Source organism: Anolis sagrei, chromosome 2 (genome assembly GCF_037176765.1).
Source record: "Anolis sagrei isolate rAnoSag1 chromosome 2, rAnoSag1.mat, whole genome shotgun sequence".
NCBI classification, from domain to species: domain Eukaryota; kingdom Metazoa; phylum Chordata; class Lepidosauria; order Squamata; family Dactyloidae; genus Anolis; species Anolis sagrei.
Window position 1 is genome coordinate 84856720 of NC_090022.1, and position 12422 is coordinate 84869141.

The 12422-nt window shown below is 42.1% G+C and overlaps 1 protein-coding gene across 5 annotated transcripts in view; it reads left to right on the forward strand.

Annotated features, from left to right (window-relative positions):
• Positions 1 to 12422, forward strand: part of TNIP1 (TNFAIP3 interacting protein 1) — a 66590-nt gene that overhangs the window by 931 nt on the left and 53237 nt on the right. For 4 of the 5 annotated variants that reach the window (XM_060765460.2, XM_060765463.2, XM_060765462.2 and 1 more), the window contains exon 1: positions 8364 to 8467. The exons of the other annotated variant lie outside the window; for it this stretch is intronic. The gene's annotated coding sequence lies outside the window, so the exon portion shown is untranslated. Of the gene's footprint in view, positions 1 to 8363; positions 8468 to 12422 lie in introns of those variants that run through there. 5 annotated transcript variants of the gene reach the window in all.

Below are 12422 nucleotides of genomic sequence, written 5' to 3' on the forward strand. Positions count from 1 at the left end.
CAAGGATTAAATGAAATGAAACTGGAGGAGATGCCCCAGAAATCTAGTCGGTCTTTGAATGTCACACAGTGCAAAATCTGAGATGCATGTAGGGCCTTTTAAAGTAATTGGGGGGTTTTTTCTTCAAAGGAGGCAGTGCAACTACTATCTGGCACACTTTTAAGATATAATTCACTGGCTCCTTTATTTTAAAACAAAATCTTCTTACCTCAGAATGGTAGAATTTTGTGGACCTGGACTGAAATGCTGATTCAAAGAGAAGAACAAGTTTCCCTCTTCCAATTATTGGCGTGGTGACAATGGCTGTCTTTAGTTTTGATCCTGAATATTAAGAAAAGTTGAGAACTATTTTATAAAATGTTATTTTGATTGCCATTTCCAACAGAGTTCTTGTGCCACTAGCTGGATAGTTGAGTGCTGTTTATTCAAAAGCAGTTTAAGGCATTGGAAATCATAGAATCATAGAGTTGGAAGAGACCTCATGGGCCATCCAGTCCAACCCCCTGCAAGAAGCAGGAAAATTGCATTCAAAGCACCCCCAACAGATGGCTATCCAGCCTCTGTTTAAAAGCCTCCACCACCCTCCGGGGCAGAGAGTTCTACTGCTGAACAGCTCTCACAGTCAGGAAATTCTTCCTAATGTTCACATGGAATCTCTTTTCTTGTAGTTTGAAGCCATTGTTCCACGTCCTAGTATCCAGGGCAGCAGAAAACAAGCTTGCTCCCTCCTCCGTATGACTTCATCTTACATATTTCTACATGGCTATCATGTCTCCTCTCAGCCTTCTCTTCTTCAAGGTAAACATGCCCAGCTCTTTAAAGCAACTCCTCATAGGGCTCATTCTCCAGACCCCTGATCACTTTAGTCGCCCTCCTCTGGACACATTCCAGTTTGACAATATCTCTCTTCAATTGTGGTGCCCAGAATTGGACACAGTATTCCAGGTGTGGTCTAACCAAGGCAGAATAGAGTGGAAGCATAACATCCCTCGATCTAGACACTGGACTCCTATTGATGCAGGCCAAAATCCCATTGCCTTTTTTTGCCGCCCCATGACATTGTTGGCTCATGTTTAACTTGTTGTCCACCAGGACTCCACAATCTTTTTCACACGTACTGCTCTCGAGCCATGTGTCCCCCATTCTGTATCTTTGCCTTTCATTTTTTCTGCCTAAGTAGAGTCTTGCATTTGTCACTGTTGAACTTCATTTGTTAGTTTTGGCCCATCTCTCTAATCTGTTAAGGTCGTTTTAAATTCTGGAAGCTTTGGACCTTTAGCTATTGTGGGCTACAATTACCCATTGGCTTCTGGGAGATGCAATTCAAAACATTTGGAGGGCAAACATGTTCCCTGCTTTTGTACAATTAATAGATTGACAAACTTTCTGATCAAAGTATAAAGACTCTCGTTTAAGTAGAAATGTCTCTGATTTAAGTAGAGCAGTCTTCCATATAGAAAGAATTATTGAAAAATTTGCTTTCACTTGTCATGTGTTTCTTATATGCCCCGAGCATCTCTTAACAGATCCGACACAAAGATAATTAATTTAAAATTAGGAATAAAGCTGCTATTTCTTTCAAAATTGTGACTAGTTCAAATTGCAAACACTTTAGCCTCAATAATTAGACCTGTGAATGGCATTTGTCTTTCTTTTCCATTGTTAAAAAATAGAACGTCAATGGCAAACAGTAAACTGTACAGGAATGATGAATCACAGTAGATAGATTTGTCACTTTGGCAGATTGAATTCAGAGATACAAAACTCCACTGATAAAGAACAAGCTTCTCTGCAAAAACTAAAAAGAAATAAAATAGTTATTCAGTCAGGGATTATTATTTATCACAGGAAGAAAAATGGCTAAGTGAACATTTGAGAAAGAAAAAAAGGAAGAAAAATATTATTTTCATGAATTCTCTGTACTCTCAGTTGCCAAAGTATAATAGCTATGAAGCACTGTAAACAAGTTTTCTAATTCAATGATACATCATTAAATAATACATTGGTATGTATCACTGGCAAGCTTTTTGATGTCTAATCTTATTTTTACTCGCGGGCAAATGACTACATTGTCCATAATTTGCCAAGTTTAAAGCTAATGGCACTAATTAGTAGCATTCAAAACTCATTTCAGCCACAAAACAATACAGCTAATATATTTAGAAATAATTTTATTGAAGTTTAATGAAATAAATGGGACAATCCTATATGTTGCTGCACCATACTTTTCAGCATAATTTCAATATAATTTAAGATGCAAATTTATGGTCAGTGGTTCAGAGAAAGGTCTACTGTGTCAGCAGTAAATCTACAGCTAATGAAACAGCTCCTGTGGCAGTGGACAGCTGGTCTAATCAGGAGCAGAAATGGGCCAAGATCCCATAGCAGCTCAGCCTAGTGTAAACATCTGCCAGAGGAGTCATGCTAATACTATGCAATCTTATAGGAAATACCATTGTGGTGTAACATATGAGAAGTGTGAATTGCATAGCTTTCACCTTGCTGAACAATGCTCAGAGGCAGTATGCAAAACGCATTGATGCACTATTTCAGAGACATTATTGCACATTTGAAATGGTTCTACATGCAAATCCAAACCTGCCATTATTGGCTATATATGTCTACCTATTGTGCCGAAAGGTTGGCGGTTTGAAATCAGGAAATGGGGTGAGCCCCCGCTGTTAGCCCCAGCTTCTGCCAACCTAGCAGTTTGAAAACATGCAAATATGAGTAGATCAGTAGGTATCACTTCGGTGGGAAGGTAATAGCACTCCATGCAGACATGCTGGCCACATGACTTTGGAGGCGTCTATAGAAAATAAATAATAATAATAATAATAATAATAATAATAATAAACTTTATTTGTACCCCGCTCCATCTCCCCAATGGGGACTCGGTGCAGCTTACATGAGGTCAATCCCAAAACAACAATTACATGAAATAAAACAAAACCGAAAACGCAAATAATAAACAATAAAAACGCTGACTCTTTGGCTTAGAAATGGAGATGAGCACCCCCCCCCCCCCCCCGAGTCATGACTGGACTTAATGTCATGGGAAAGCTTTACTTTTTTATTGTGCACAAATAAATAAATAAATAAATCCATATATGTAATATAACTTGTATGTGCATGTTACTGACAAGATTTTGCCCATGGGCAGCCCAGGGGAAGACCTAATCATATACCCTTTGAGTTCACAACTACGCCCCCCACTGATGCCATATTATAGTGGGTGCCAGGAAATCCTTTTCCTCAACACTTCTCTCTCAGGAGCATTTACAAGTGACCAACAGGTTCAGTGGCTTTAATCCAGTTATTTCCAACTTGTGCATGGCTATTATTATTATTATTATTATTATTATTATTATTTCCTCATCACTTACGTATATAGCGCCATCACTGTACATTATGCTTTACATGTAAAAGAGCAACAAAACAGTTCTCTGCCCTTGGAGATGGCAATATGGGAAAGATGTGAATCTTATGGTAAGAGGGAATAATCATGGGGTGAGAACACTGTGTTGAAAAGTATAACGACACATTCCTCATTTGTTAAGCTTGGTGTTTTTGATTTGTATGATGTGCTCTCGGCAAGTGGAGTTGATGCCTAAGATATGATCATTTACGAAATTTCCTGTAGCTGCCGCTTGTGACCTAACCAAGGGGCCATCACAAATTTGAGAGCTTGAGGTAGTCTTGGTTTGGCAACCCTACTGGGAACCAGTCTTTGGAAACCACAGTTCTAAAGTATAGGAGTCCTTAAGATTAGTTAAGAAATGGATAAAGCAGGCCTTCCTTTGGGGCATGCTTTGTGATAACATGGCACTAATAACAGCATAGCACATATATTATATCTAGCACATTACTTACTTCATTCTACTAAATTTCCATTTAAAAGTCAATTGAGGCGTGTTTTTGTGCCAACTTTTCCTCGTCTCAAGTACGGTTGGTGGGGATGAGAGAGCCTTCTTGGTGGTGGCCCCCTGCTTTGGAATGCCCTCTCCAAAGAGATTGTTAGCCTGCACCCTCCAGGTTTTTGGAAACAGCTAAAAACATGGTTTTTTACAAACACTTTTGACCATGTTTAGGGATTATGAATCACTATATTTGTAAACTTAGTGAGTGGTCACTATTGTACTTTACAAGGATGAATATTGTTCATAGCTGGTATTTTATAGCTTGTCAGGTCTTTTAGCATTTTTAATTGATAGGGGCTTTATGGTAATGGGGTTAATATCATTGTTATTAATTTACCTTTTGTATTTTGTTGTATGTGTACTGTGTGGCACTATTGAGAGCATCCTGTGAGCTGCCCTGAGTCCCTCTGGGGAGATGGTGGTGGGACACCAATAGATTCTTATTCTTATTATGTTATTACGGTTGAAACGTGTTGGATGTGTGGCTCAAAAAACAGATTTTGTAAACTGTGCATCAGGAGGAAATAACATTATCAAAGGACAATGTGTAGTGCTCACATTGAATCTGACTGTTTTCACAGATGTATTTATTTATCGTATCAGAAGGGAACCAAGGATACAATTGCAATGTATTTTAAAAAGACACACACACAAAGTTTAAAAACTTGGCATTATAGTAGATGTCCTTTGACCTATAGCTGGCCAGTTGGAGTGCCTCTGGTGTTGCTATAAGAAGGTCCTCCATTGTGCATGTGGCAGGGCTCAAGTTGCATCGTAGTAGGTGGTCTGTGGTTTGCTCTTCTCCACACTTGCATGTCGTGGACTCCACATTTCTTAAGGTTGGCTCTGCATCTCGTAGTGCCAGAGCACAGTCTGTTCAGCGTCTTCCAAGTTGCCCAGTTTTTTGTGTGCCCCTCATTCGATATCAGCCATGGCCTGAGGTTCCAGGTTTTTGCCTGCCACTTTTGGACTCTTGCTTGCTGAGGTGTTCCTGCGAGTATCTCTGTAGATCTTAGAGGTGTTGGTGTGGTGTGCTGGCTGATATCCAAACAGGGGATGGGCTGGAGATGTCACTGCCTTGGTCCTTTCATTATTGGCTGCTACTTCCTGGCGGATGTCAGGTGATGCAATACCGGCTAAACAGCATAATTTCTCCAGTGGTGTAGGGTGTAGACATCTTGTGATAATGCGGCATGTCTCATTAAGAGCCACGTCCACTGTTTTAGTGTGGTGAGATGTGTTCCACACTGGGCATGCATACACAGCAGCAGAGTAGCAAAGTGCAATGGCAAGATTGTCAGCATAGATGAAAGTTTCTGTCCCTTCTTGCATTTTCACAGAGACCTGTAAGAACGGTCAAAAGTGATGGAATAGTAGTGGTCCAAACTGCATTTTACAGCTGATCAGGAATTGGGAAGGGTATCTCTCCAGCGCAAGCCCAAGTCTTTCTTCCCTTGTCACCAAATGCATCTAGTTACTTTGTGCTCCTTTCTTTTCCAGCGTACTTGTGCTGGTGGATTATTGAGAGAGGAAAAAATGAACAGCAGGACACATGCCTGTTTCCTTAGCCCTAATTATATTTGGACGTGATCACTGAGTATTTCCACTGAACTTTGACTTGCATAATCACCAAAGCATTGTGGTGTCTAAATAAACTGTTCTCCACAATGTGGCAATACCGTTATCTGGTTTCCCTTTGGAACTTATGTTAACTAGCAACGTGGAAAGCTGGGCACAGAGCATGTACAACTGATAATACAACTATTACATAAAATCTAACTAGCAGAAAGAAGCTGTTCATGCCATTTACACAAAATATCCTCAATCCAAGGCACACCAACAGCCTAGAAGAGTAGCACAAATCAATTTTCTTGAAGAGCAAATCCTTTGTAACCCCTAGGGCTTGGTTCTAGGGCCACCAAGGTAGGTGGGTGCTCAAGTCCCATGGTAAGCAATGCTGGAGTCAACTGGAGTCTTGTACATAAAATGGAAAAACCAAAGTTTGCATTTTTGGATTTGAAAGAAATATTTTCAAACCAGGGATGGCTGAATATGGAGGTATTCAGATGTAGCACAGCTCGTTAATTGGCAGCAGCAATAGATCACGGCTGACCAGAAGGGGGCAAATTCAAAACCTGAGTTGATTGAGCACCCAACTGCTAAACCTAGCTTACTGTCCTCCTAAGCAGTTCAAAAACAGCTGACCTGTGAATAGAGAAAACAAGCACTGCTTAAATCGGGGAGGTATTTTTAAGACCCCATAAAAATGTGGCATCAAAGAACAAGGAGGAAATACTATCAAAAGGGCTCGGCGTCATAGTGGATGAAGCGACAGCACCCCCCTGGGCTGGAATTGAGCATAAACTCCAGGCACCAAAGTTGGAAAATGCCAAAATACCACTATCTGTCTGTATGTGTTGTATGCACTGAATGTTTGCTGTGCATGTGTGCATTGTGACCCACCCTGAGTCCCCTTTGGGGCAAGAAGAGCGGAATATAAATACTGCAAATAGAAAGAAAGAAATACGGAGGACCAACTGTATATTCATTTTACCTAGCTAGGCTGAAACAATAATTGTGTGGAAGGTAGACTCTTGCTTGATCCTCCCACTCAAGCTTGAAAAAAAAAATCACCTTTGGGCTACACAGTTCCCAGAAGTCACACAGGGCAAAAGCAAAAGAGAACAAACTTCAAGCCTCCTGCGCACTCTTTCACTCCTTGGGAGCATCCACACTGCAGAATGAATGCAGTTTGCCCTGGCTCAATGCTATGTAAAAAACCTGCTGTTTTTTGGGGTGGCACCAGCGCTATTGAGCGGAGAAAGCTAAAGACCTTGCAAAGGCAGAGTTCCCAGGTTCCATAGCACTGAGCCAGGGCAACTAAAGTGGTGCCAAACTGCATCCATCCTACAGTGTAGACCAGGTATGGGCAAACCCAGGCCCTAGATGAGGCCCCTTAGGCTCTTTTCTCAGGCCTTCCTCTCACACACCATCCTATCCTTCCTTCCTCCTTCCCTCCCTTTTTCTCCTTCCCTTCCACCCTTTCATCCTTCCCTCTCTCCCTCTTTCTCCTTCCTTCCTTCTGTTTTGTATTTCTTTCTCTTTCCTCCCTCCCTCCATTCCCTTCCACCCTTCCTTCCTTCTCTCTTTCCTTCCTCCTTTCATCCCTCCCTCTTTCTTCTTCCATCCTTCCCTTCTACCCTTTCATCCTTCCCTCCCTCTTTCATCTTTCTGTCTTTCCTTCCCTCTCTTCCTTTCTCCTTCCATTCTTCCCTCCCACCCTTCCTTCCTTCTTTTTCCTCTTCTTCCTTCTCTCTTTCCTTTATCCTTCCCTCCATCCTTCTCTTCTTCCCCTTTCCTTCTCCTTCCCTCTTTCCCCTTCCACCCTTTCATCCATCCTTCCTTCTTTCATCTTCCTTCCTTTCTTCTCTCTTTCCTTTATCCTTCCTTTCTTCTCTCTTTCCTTTATCCTTCCCTTCCTTCGTTCCCTTCCTCTCTTCCTTCTTTTTCCTTCTTCCTTCTCTCCTTTCCATCCTCCCCCCTTTTCATACTTCCTTTTTCTCTTCCTCTTTCTCCTTCCATTCTTCACTTTCGCCCTTCCTTCCTTTTCCTCTTCTTTCTTCTCTCTTTCCTTTATTCTTCCCTCCATCCTTCTCTTCTTCCCCTCTCCCTCTCCTTCCCTCTTTCCCTTACCATCCTTCCCTTCCACCCTTTTGTCCTTCCTTCCCTCTTTCATCTTCCTTCCTTCCTTCCTTCCTTCTCTCTTTCCTTTATCCCTTCCTTCCTTCGTTCCCTTTCTCTCTTCCTTCTTCCTTCTCTCCTTTCCATCCTTCCCCTTTTCATGCTTCCTTTTTTCACTTCCTCTTTCTCCTTCCATTCTTCACTTTCGCCCTTCCTTCTCTTTTTCCTCTTCTTCCTTCTCTTTCCTTTATTCTTCCCTTCCTTCGTTCTCCTCCTCTCTTCCTTCCACCTTTTCATCCTTCCTTCTTTCTCTCCCTCTTTCTCCTTCCATTCTTCCCTTCCGCCCTTTCATCCTTCCTTCCTTTTCTTTTTCCTCTCCTTCCTTCTCTTTTTCCTTTATCCTTCCCTCCCTCCTTCTATTCTTCCCTTCCCCCTCCTTCCCTCTTTTCCCTTCCATCCTTTCCTCCCCCCCCCCCCCCTTTCGTCCTTCCTCCCTTCTCTCTTTCCTTTCCTCCTTCTCGTTACAGGGAAGCCGGTCCTCCTAGCAGGGGGTGCTAGCATGGGCCCCCCAAAGTCAGAATGTGTGCCTGCCCATGCCTGGCGCGGACGCCCCCAGGGTCACGGACTCCAGGACTTTCCCCGGGCGGGCGGGCGCGCGACTTCCCTTCTGTTCCTTTTAATCCCCGCTTGTTGTTTGCGCTCAAAGAGGAAGTCTGCTGATTAGCTGCTGCGTTTGTCAATCAACGGCGGGGGAAATTCCCACGGTGGGCGGTGCTTCTGAGTCAGCTTCCTCTTGGGCAGCTTCCAGAGGAGGAAGTGGGGGGAGAAGATGCCTCAAGAGCCAAAGGAAGCTGGACCTCTCACAGGTAGGGTAACCCACCCGAACACCCCATTTCCCTATTGATTTCTTTTAAAATGTGGAGGGAGAAAGGGAGACACACACACTCTGGTTATCTTTAGCCTGGAGTTGGATGCAAGTGTGTCAATGTCAGTGGGGATGAAGGAGCTTGTCTTATTGCGGTTTGATGCCACTTTAACTGCTATTGCTCAGTGTTCTGGAATTATGGAAGTTGTAGTTGGGCAGAGAGAGCTAAAGAAATGGTAAAACTACACTTTCCATAATTTCACAGAACTGAGTCAGTCTCAGCTGTTAAAGTGGTGTCAAAGGTATCCATTCTACAGTGTAGACCAGGCATGGGCAAACTTTGGCCCTCCGGGTGTTTTGGATTTCAACTCCCACAATTCCTAACAGCCTCAGGCCCTTTCCTTTTGCCCCTCCACCTTTTTGCTTGTGTTCAACATGTTAGTATCACTGGCTGTATCTACTCTGTAGCATTAATGCTCAATGCTGTGGAATTGTGGGATTTGTAGTTTGGTGTAGCGCCGGCATTCTTTGGCAGAGAAGACTGAAGGCTTTGTTAAACTGCAACTCCCCTGATTCCACAGCATTGAGCCATGGCAGTTGAAGTTGGGGTTTTGTGTGTGTGTGTCAGAAGCAGCTTGAGAAACTGCAAGTCACTTCTGGTGTGAGAGAATTGGCCGTCTGCAAGGACGCTGTCCAGGGAATGCCTAGATGTTTTGATGTTTTATCAATCTTGTGGGAGGCTTCTCTCATGTCCCCGCAAGGGAAGCTGAAGCTGACAGATGGGAGCTCACCCCGCTCCCAGGATTTGAATTGCCAACCTTTTGGTCAGCAATCCTGCTGACACAAGGGTTTAACCATTTGTGTCACTGGGGGCTCAAAATGCAGTATAGATGCAGCCAGGAGTGTTGACTGGGGGAAAATGTGCCTATCATAAATCTCGAGGAAGATCTGAGTTTTAGAAGGACAAAGTCTTTTTAATTGCAATCAGACAGGTTAAGGAATTAGGTCTCTTTAATAGTGTCAAAGCGAGTGATTGTGTTGCTCCCATGATCCAAAGTAGACCATTTTCTGCAACATCTGGTAAATGACTTTTTGCTTGTTCTGTGTGTTTACATGTACAGTTAACTGCTTGTATCCACATATTCTGCATCCATGGATGGGCATTTTACAATTTTTGGTAACCTCTGTAAAAAAAATGTCTGTTGATAGCATTTCGGAAGGATGTTTGTTTGTAACCCGATCTAGAATAAGTTAAAAAAAAAAAAAGACAAAGGTAGCACTGTACGCTGTTTCTTGTCCCCTTTGAAGTTAGCAGGGAGCCTGCAGGCTGTTGGGTCTAAATGTGACTTTTGCTGAAAGGTTAACTTTCTTTTCAATCCTGAATTGAGGCTTCTTCAAAGAGCCAGGAAGGAGAAGGTACAGCTCTCAGTTTTAGTTATTTTAAGTTCATGCTCACATGGTATTTTCCCCTGACTTGTTAAAAGAAGGTCAGCTCTCTTATATTAATTTTAGAATCAAACGTTAGAAAGGGCCATCTGCAAAGCAGTAATACCTAACTAAAACACTTCCAAAAGGGAGCTATCTATTTTTAAGGAGCTTAGAGGGTCACACTTTCTCATCCTCAGAGAGGCAATGGCAGTGGCAAACCTCTTTAAAAAAACCCTTAGATTGGAAACCACTTGAGGACACATAATAACAACAACAAGATGTGGGCAGCCTGTGATGCTACCTAAAGGAGGAAAATAATATATTAGTGTATTAAGTGTTGGTATTGACTTAAGGAAGTGACCTACCTGCCTAGATATTTAAGATGTGTAAGTCCCAGCCTATATTTTTATTTACGTCGCTTTTATCCCGCCCATATCAGCCCGAAGGCGATTCAGAGCGGCGTACAAATCAGCGCAATTAGATGCCATATAAAAATACATACATCAGTAAAAAGCCAAAAATCACATTACAATACATTTAAAAATGGTAAAAGCAATAACAATAAAAACTATGTCTTCTTGTTCAAATCCTCAACCATTCCATCGTCTTAGCCGTTCCTAGTTCATATTCCAATTTGCGTTATTCTGTGTAATGCTACCGATTGCAGTGTATTGTATTGATAAATATTCCGGGAATTGTAGTATTGCTTTCTCGTATTAGTTTGGATTCAATCTTTCACAATGAGTGACAAACTTTACACACAATTTCCCCCCATTGAGTTGGTTTGTTTAAGAGATAGCAGCTCCCCAGGGTAGGCTTTTAAAAACTAATTGGGGAACTAAACACACTGTCAATATTTTTTCCATTGCACCAGGAACAAGGAACCTATACACGGCAGTGCTCATCACCCCTTGGCTTTGGCTATGCTGGTTAAAGCTATCAGGAGCAGCAGTCTAACAACCTTTGGAGAGCTACATATCATCCATCCCTGTATTATACTGTTATGACATGCAGTCACTTTTGGGGGGGGGGGGGGTTGGTACATTTACTTTTAAGAATATTATTTTCATTATTCACTCGTATCCACCTCCTTCCTCCCACCAAATGGGAACTTTTTTTTTGCATCAAGAGTGACTTGAGAAACTGCAAGTTGTTTCTGGTGTGAGAGAATTGGCTGTCTGCAAGGACACTGTCCAGGGACACCCAGATGTTTTGATGTTTTGCCATCCTTGTGGGAGGCTTCTCTCATGTCCCCACGTGGGGAGCCGGAGCTGACAAAAGGAGCTCATCCTCGCTCTCCCCCGATTTGAACCTGCGACCTGTTGGTCTGTTGGTCCTGCCAGCACAAGAGTTTAACCCATTGTGCCACTGGGGGCTCCTAAATGGGAACTTAAAATCCCTTACAAGAACTAAATACTGTACCAATAACAGCTCATACAAAAACAACAGTAAAAATGGTTTTAAAGAAATCCATTTAAACGCTCTTTCAGTCAGTTCCTAAAAGTTTGATGAAAACTTCACTTGCTGAAGAAAGGCAACAAGGAGGGAACCCATCTTAGGATGCACCTATACTGAAGAATTAAGGCAACTTATTGCCACATTTTCTACAGAAAAGTTATATGGGGATCTACATACAACTTTATGGTATTTAGGTTTTAATTGGTGATGTAAATAAAACAAGCATAATTAATTGATTCTAGTATCTGTTATTTCGTTAGTTTTTTCTGGCTGGCTGATTTTGTGAATGCCAGTGGACACTAGCTACCTGTGTAGCTTACTCCCCCTTTTCATGTGCTACCGAAATACACAAAAAGAAAATAGAAGGTTTTCCCAAATACTTTTCCACATGGGCATTTTTGAAGTGGTATAACTCAACAGGCTGCATTTTGTGAACATGTTTATTTTGCCCCCACTTATTTTAAACTCTACAAATGAGTGCTTCAGCTGCTGATTTATGCGCTATGTTATTTAAAGGCTGGTTCATCATTTGCCTTTGGACACTTTGGCAAAGCAACAACCCAAACTTGTCCCTATTTAGCATCTCAAACCCTTTTCCTCATTGTTTTATTATACTTTTGCTTAATTTGCTATATTTTTGGTTGTAGCTGGGATTGGCAAATATAGCCCAAAGGCTCTCTTAAGTGCACTCTGGTTAGGGCATTTCTACCATGTTCTGAAGGTTCCTTTGGCTCCCTGGGATCAAAAGCATTTGCTGCAAAAGTTTAAAAATGTTTTTGCTCTGAAATGCTCCAAAATTTCCACATTTTCAAGGACCCCAGGGTCAATTTAGGCAAAGAAGAAGCCATTTATAAAACCCCAATCATACTGAAAATACACCTTACATGGGACAATTTCTTTAGTTCTGGGGCGGGAACTTGTTTGTCTTTTGCGGGAGCAGATGTGGTCCTTCAATCTTTCCTAGAAGGCTGCATAGCTTAGCTTTCATAGCTGCCCCACCTCTGCTTTGTGAATATGTTTGTTGCTTTAGTAGTCCAGAGGTACAGACATATTCCCATAGGTCTGGAGCA